The sequence below is a fragment of the Protopterus annectens genome, chromosome 8.part0 (genome assembly GCF_019279795.1).
Source record: "Protopterus annectens isolate FY-2018-M chromosome 8.part0, PAN1.0, whole genome shotgun sequence".
NCBI lineage: Eukaryota > Metazoa > Chordata > Ceratodontiformes > Protopteridae > Protopterus > Protopterus annectens.
Window position 1 is genome coordinate 1418414532 of NC_056741.1, and position 7500 is coordinate 1418422031.

Sequence of the window (7500 nt, forward strand, 5' to 3'; positions counted from 1 at the left end):
ACAGGTCCTTTTCTCCCTCCTTAGTGTCCAGCCTTTTATACAGCTCTTTATAAGCCTTGCCCTTAGCCTTCGCCACCTCTCTCTTTGCCATGCACCTCATCTCCTTATACTCTTATCTACTTTCTTCATCTCTCTGACAATCCCACTTCTTCTTCACCAACCTCTTTCTCTGTATACTCTCCTGTACTTCTTCATTCCACCACCAGGTCTCCTTGTCCTCCTTCCTCTTTCCAGATGTCACACCAAGCACCTTTCTAGCCATCTCTCTTACTAGCTCTGCTGTAGTTACCCAGCTATTCGGTAACTCTTCACTGCCACCCAGTGCCTGTCTTAACTTTTCCCTGAACATCACCTCACAATTACCCTTTTTCAATTTCCACCATTTGATCATTGGTAATGCCCTCACACTCATCCTCCTCTTCTTGATCACCAATGTCATCCTACAAGCCACCATCCTATGCTGCCTAACTACACTTTCCCCTGCCACCACTTTACAGTCTCCAATCTCCTTCAGACTGGCCCTTCTGCATAAGATATAATCCACCTGTGTGTATCTTCCTCCACTCTTGTATGCCACCCTATGCTCCTCCCTCTTGTTAAAATACGTATTCATCACAGCCATGTCCATCCTTTTTGAAAAATCTACTACCATCTGAATTTCTGCATTCCTTTGCTTAACACCATACCTACCCATCACTTCCTCATCCCCTCTGTTCCCTTCACCAACATGCCCATTGAAATCTGCTCCAATCACCAGTCTCTCACCCTTGGGTACAGTCATCACCACTTCATTCAACTCACTCCAAAATATTTCTTTCTCATCCATCGCACACCCAACTTGTGGAGCATATGCACTAACAACATTCATCATTACACCATCAATTTCCAGCTTCATAAACATCACTCTATCCGACACTCTTTTCACCTCCAAAACAGTCTTAGCATACTGTTCCTTCAGGATAATGCCTACGCCATTTCTCCTCCCATCCACACCAAGATAAAACAATTTGAACCCACCTCCGATACACCTAGCTTTGCTCCCCTTCCATCTGGTCTCTTGCACACACAATATACCAACCTTCCTTCGGTCCATCATATCAGCTAGCTCTCTTCCTATACCAGTCATACTGCCAACATTCAAAGTTCCGACCCTCACTATCACAGTCCTAGCCTTTACCTGCCTTCAGGCATGCCTTCCCCTCTTCTCCTCCTTCGGCCAACAGTAGCCCAATTTCTGCCAGCACCCTGTTGGCCAACAATACTGGTGGCAGTCGTTGTTAACCCGGGCCTTGACCGATCCGGTATGTATATCTGTACTGTTGTCTGCATGTATTCTTTGGCAACATTTTACATCGGATGCCCTTCCTGACACAACCCTCCCCATTTATCCAGGCTTGGGACCGGCACAAAGAAATGCACTGGCTTGTGTATCCCCATTGGCTAGGTTGAAGATTGCTGGATATAACAGTTTGAATCTCACATCTGCCACTTGACATTCACTGATTGCTGGAATAAATTTGCTTCTCCTCTAACTCATTTACAGTTGATAACCGTTTTCCATAAACACTCTGCTGTCTGCCAATTTTTTAATATTTTCACTTCTGCCAGTGTTTTGTCAGTATCAGCTCTTTCTACTGGTATGATTACATTTTTACTTATACAGGTCTTGGCTGCTTTCTCATGGCCAGGTTTGGAGTATACATCCGATGTGCACTTTCAGTTTACAAATCGTTCAGTGGAATACCAGTCCAGGTACTTATTTGTAATTTCACAAAAGTAAATAGTGTGTTCCTTCCAGTTTTTCTGGTACAGAAGTAAATCTCAGTTTTCTCAGTGAGCTCTGTCTTCTAACTTTGCCATTTTTTTAAACGGCTCTTCTTCAGAAATCTCATACTTGGCCAGCTTTTTCTTCATTTCAGCAAACTCTGCAATGAACTACAAATGAGTTCAGGTACAATTTTAAAGATCTTTATGCTCCTGAATCTTAGTGTCCATAAGAACTTTTGTTTGCCCAATCCTATTCTACTTCCTTCTTTGTTTTAATCTAATTCCATTGGATTTTTTTTTCTTCTAGCCCACCCTAACTTGTTCTCACCTCTAAATATACGGTGACCTTAATGCACTGTTTCATACATCTTTCCACTACACTGCCTAAACTTAAACGTTACTTTCAGGTTCAGTTGTGTCATATGAATTCAGTGCATTACACTCCTGCATTATAAAAAATGTTGCATTCTGAACATTTGTTCTCGCTAGATACTGTTATAATACTGTTTGCTAAAGTTTTTCACATTTTAATTACTATAAATATACTTACTTGAGTAAGCCTGTAAACTTTTCAGAATCTCTGCAGAGCTTGTAACCTTTGTTTATGCACATTTCATTTACTTCATGTATGTTCCCTGCACATACCTCTGTAAGCAAGCCATACACATATATTATCCAAATAAAAACACTGCTGCCGCACACACAGGCTCTGAAGACATGAAAACTACATAAAAGCACAGACTCTTTTAAAGTATTAGTAAAACAATAAAGAGAATTAAACACTTTTGTCCCTACACACTCGGACTTCTTCTGAATCACTAAATAATAGACTTGCCCTTGTTTTTAAAAGTCCTTAATTACCCAATTGTTGCCCTAATTAATGCTGTTAAATGTACCATACATAAAAGCACTTAGTGTGTTAAAAATACATACAAAATAATAATACAAATAAATCCATATATATTATTTACTATATGACTTTCTACACTGGTAATTTTTTCTACTTCTTTCACTTGGTAACATTTTTGTTCTTTGAGCCTGGGCAACGGCTAAAATGGCTACTGATGGATCAGTCCACTACCCTAGCCAGTAAATAAATAAATACATTTCAAATGCAAAACCCTTAAGTGAGATTCAGACTTTTTGCTTCTCTCTTACATGAGTTGCAGGTCAAACTCCTTCTTCATCAAATAATACACTTTAAATTCTATTTCTTAATATAGCTTCCACTTACCCAAAAGACAGTGGTGAATAATTAGATTACAGGTTACTGAACAGAGATATTTTTCTAGTTATGTCAGACAGAAGCATGGAATAAAACTGAAGCACTTTCTGAATCAAAATTCCTCTATACTAATCCACACACAATAACTACCCTTTTTTCTTTACTATTCAGGCTAGAACCCTCCATGAATTATCTATGCCAGTGCAGTACCATATTCTAGCTGAGGACTTATACATATTCTATGTCCGGTGCATATTAGTTTTCATTTACATAACACTTTTGAGTTGCTCAGAGAAGTTTATACTGGCTAAAGTAAAACAAAGCACTTATTGGTATTGCATCTAGAAGGGAATTCATTAAACACCACACAGCATTTATTTACTGCTTGTCCTGTTTATGTGAGGAGTCTCAATGCACCTATATGCACAACAACTACATTTTGTGTCAGCAATTCTAAACAGTAGCTTAGCCTCAAGCAATCAAGGGGTAGTTCTGCTGGCAACCTGTGCCTCCTGCTAGTACTGAATACCAGGACACTAATCGGCTGCATCTAGAAGAGGACCTACTAGAGTGCAGGGCACGTGGAAGAGCTGTTTTAGCTCTGTGAAGCAGCATGACATCCATTCTGAGGCTACTAAAAGCTAGAGACGCCAAGTTGCAGTGCTAGGAAGGCTTCGTGCATCACACTAGGACATTACGTGTGCAAAACATATTTGTCCCTTTTGCTCTACAAGTGTGGAAGGTGATAAATATCAAGATCAAAATACAAAAAACGAATACCACACTAAAAGATTGAAAAGTACTAGCACTCTGGGGTCCTTGTCCATCTCTGACAACAGGGCAAATGAGAGGATGCTACACAAGGACACACATTGGAACATAAATTATTACAAGTGTTAATGAAAAGCATGAAGGAAAGACTTGTTTTTTAATTGAAACACCATGCTCATCTGCTGCGGCTAACATCCAAGTAATAAAATTGTTTGCTCTATGTGTAACCAATATGGCATGAGAGAGTATACACTTAAACAAAAGGACGAGACAGGATATACACAGTGAGGGGACATCAGTAGACCAGGTCTGGCAGAAGCAGAAGGGGAGGAGTATTATTTCATCCAAAAGTAGGTGTGTAGGCTTCTCGACAATAACACTCTAGAGTGCTTCACTGCTCTTATTAAATGAGTGCACACATTCACGTTCACAAACACACACAGACACACACACATACACACACACACACTCAGACACACACACACACACACACACACACACACACACACACACACACACACACACACACACACACACACATTCTCTTTGCCTCTCTCCTTCTCTCTGTGCCAGGCATGTATGTTGTGGGATGACAAAGTAAAACAAGCATGGCAATAAAACAGAAAATGTATTTTATTATGGGTCTTTAAGTAGAAAATAAGTTAAAATGATTCACCTGTACCCCAGCCATGACATACCATCTCATGTTCAACCTGAATTCAGAAAAAAATATATATATATTTTTAACTAACTCCTCACATCATCAGAATTTCAGATTTATAGCCATGTATCCTTTTCTTTACCACTCTTTTTCTAGCCTTATGTATTATGGTCTCGATTGTCTTATCCTGCTTATCTTCTGTTTTGTTTACACATTGAAAAAGGAACATTTATTCTGCTTGGAACTGGAAGACCTACGCCTCTGCTAAGTTCTACTGGAAGAATTCTCCTGAACTCTGATCAAGCAGTGCTGTGGATAGAAACAGAGCTCATATTTTCTGTGTAGAGGTTTAAATAACAAATATTGCAAAAGAAAAATATCTGTAATAGACAGCAAATAAATACTACAAACAAAATTGTAGATGTTTTAATACTCAAGGGTTTAACCCAGCATACTCTGTATACTTAGCTGAGTACGTTATAGCAATCATATGCTTGCTGGCAGAGTGCAGGTAAACAGGTGAATTATATACAGCCCTTCAGTGGTTTATTACCATTATGTAATGTCATTATTTTTAAAACAAAATGACTTATATTTTTAAAAGTACCATCAATGTATAATGTGCATGCTTCTATTTCCTGTTTCATATGTGTAATTAAAGTCAATGGAATCAATTTGCAATGCACTCTGTATGTACACACCCATGCATGTGACAACACACTTATCACGCATCATGTAACTGTTGTTTATGCCAGTGCAAACATGGCTGTCTGAGACAAAAAAAGGAGAATTCCATAATTCAATGTACATGAGTGATTTTTTTCAAAATAAAAAACTATAATGAGAGGTGCACTACATTTTTCCAAAAATTCTTTAGAGAGAAGATGCTAAAATCTAAACTAAATGTTATAGGTATATTTTGCCTTTCAGAGGTGATGAAATATGGTAACAGTAAAACTGAACAATAAAAAATAGCTATAGCACTTTGCAATAAAGCTAAAAATAATACAAAAGTGATTAATAACAAAATACATATGTCAGCAGCAGATCTTTAAGGTGCAATTCACTGTCTATGGAGCAGGGGCCAAGTGGCAAAAATAAAATATACCCTGCCTCATCTTTCTTAAGAAACTCAAAAGCTTCTAGATGTAATTCAGAGTGCAAAATTATGAAAAGACAAAACACTCCAAGAGCTTTGTGTCAGAATTATATTTATCTTGGAAATGACTGTCCACTGGGGTGGCCTACAATGTATGTTTGTTTGCTTGTTTAGTTGGTTAGTTAATGCTCCAAAATGTATTCAAATTTTCCTTTTATTCTCCCCCTGTAGAATAATCCAAATGGAAAAGAAAGAACGTATATAACATTATCAGTCTGACAGGTATATCCAGCCTCAGCTACAGAACATTTTCCAGTGATAGTGATGTCCCTACCAAGAAGATCTTACAGGCCCAGTGAATGTCCTTCACTAGGAACAGTGCCTCACCCGCCTACATCACACTCAACCTTAAATGTACTTGAGTGGATTTAATTATGTTGTAAATTGACAGCATTTTTATATGATATTCGGTCAGGGTATAGTATCCTTCTCAGAACATTGTCTTCCAACAGAATCTAAGAATCTACAAATATTTCTTAAGCATCATTACTATTTTTTAAACTCCTTGAGTGTACTTGATTATCTTTTGCTATCTGTATTGAGATGTACAAGTTAATCTTTCCCATAAGGGACTATCCATCATATATTTCATAAAGTCACAGCAATAGGGTCTAGTTGCTAACAACCAGTAAAACTATGATTGTGTTGCTAGTGTATAACAGATTTTAGAATGCAAATAGTTATGAAACTTTGTATAGTGACAAAAGAGAAATGTATCTGATGATAAGGAATCAACAGCAAGTATAGCATTCTCCTTTGTGGCACTTTCAAGGTTTGGATGTCTTATTGTAATACTCTGGCATGCTGTAAGGCTTTCTCTATGAACAATGAAGACACAAACACAGTGTGCCTAGCAACAAAATGTATACTCTTTGAAAAAAAAATTAAAAGAGAATAATCACCATACACCCCTTATGCAGGGCTCCCCTTATTTATATAAAGTAATTCCAGGGTCACAGAACAGTAGTGAAAAGAGAAACTCCCCAATGCAGCACACAGCAATCTCACACAGTGATCCTGCAGTGACTACACAGCGACATCGATGCAATCTATGAGCAGGTGTAAAATTGAGCAGATGCTACAAGGCAGGTAGAACCCAGTCAAATGCCTATTGATCAACAGTAGGAAAACCTGCTATAAGTACGCTTTGTAACATCCCTGAGTGCATTCTGCTACCAACAATCTGAGGCCTGTACCTTACGTTATAACAATTTGCATTAGCTTTCTAAGTATCTCAGTCAAACAAAAGTGCTCACTATCTGATGTGGAAATGTAGGTAGTGTAAAGGATGAACAGAAATGTTAGTTGTGTGAAGGATCATGTAAGAAACAGTGGTGCGGGAGGGCACATTCAAGCAGAAAGTATAAACAAAGTTAAAAAATGCATTGAGCTAATATGGAAACAAAAGTGTTGCATTGTTATGTTTAGAGGAGATATTTTACTTTCTGATTATGAAGACTGACAGCAAGAAGACCAAAAAATGGTGGAAGCTGTAATGGAATTAGATGTGGGGTACTGCCTAGGGCACCATTATGTCCCAAACCTAGTATGGCTTAGAGGTTGTACAGTCTGTGCAGGTGTGAAAATGATCCTCAAGCTAGGGGCTGCTAGCTTAAAATGTATTTTTCTCTCACAGTCAAATATATATTTCCTCTAGTTTGTCAACATATTGCTTCTGGAAAGTCAAAAATTAATTCACTTGGAAAGACATGTTGAAGGTTAAAGGCTAAGGCAGCACCTGATAATTTCAACCCATTTGCACACATACCAGAAACTTTCTCCTCCATTCTTTTGAGGCCTTAAGTTATTTTCTGGTGATAGATCAGGCAGCAAAAATTATGTATGTTTCAAGAAATGTTTACGTTATTTACAAATTAGTAGAAAACAACATTCCATATTGGTTTTGGAGAATACTGT

General features: G+C 38.1%; 1 protein-coding gene across 5 annotated transcripts in view; it reads right to left on the minus strand.

Annotated features, from left to right (window-relative positions):
• Positions 1-7500, minus strand: part of FEZ1 (fasciculation and elongation protein zeta 1) — a 248569-nt gene that overhangs the window by 239860 nt on the left and 1209 nt on the right. The gene's annotated exons all lie outside the window — the stretch shown is intronic.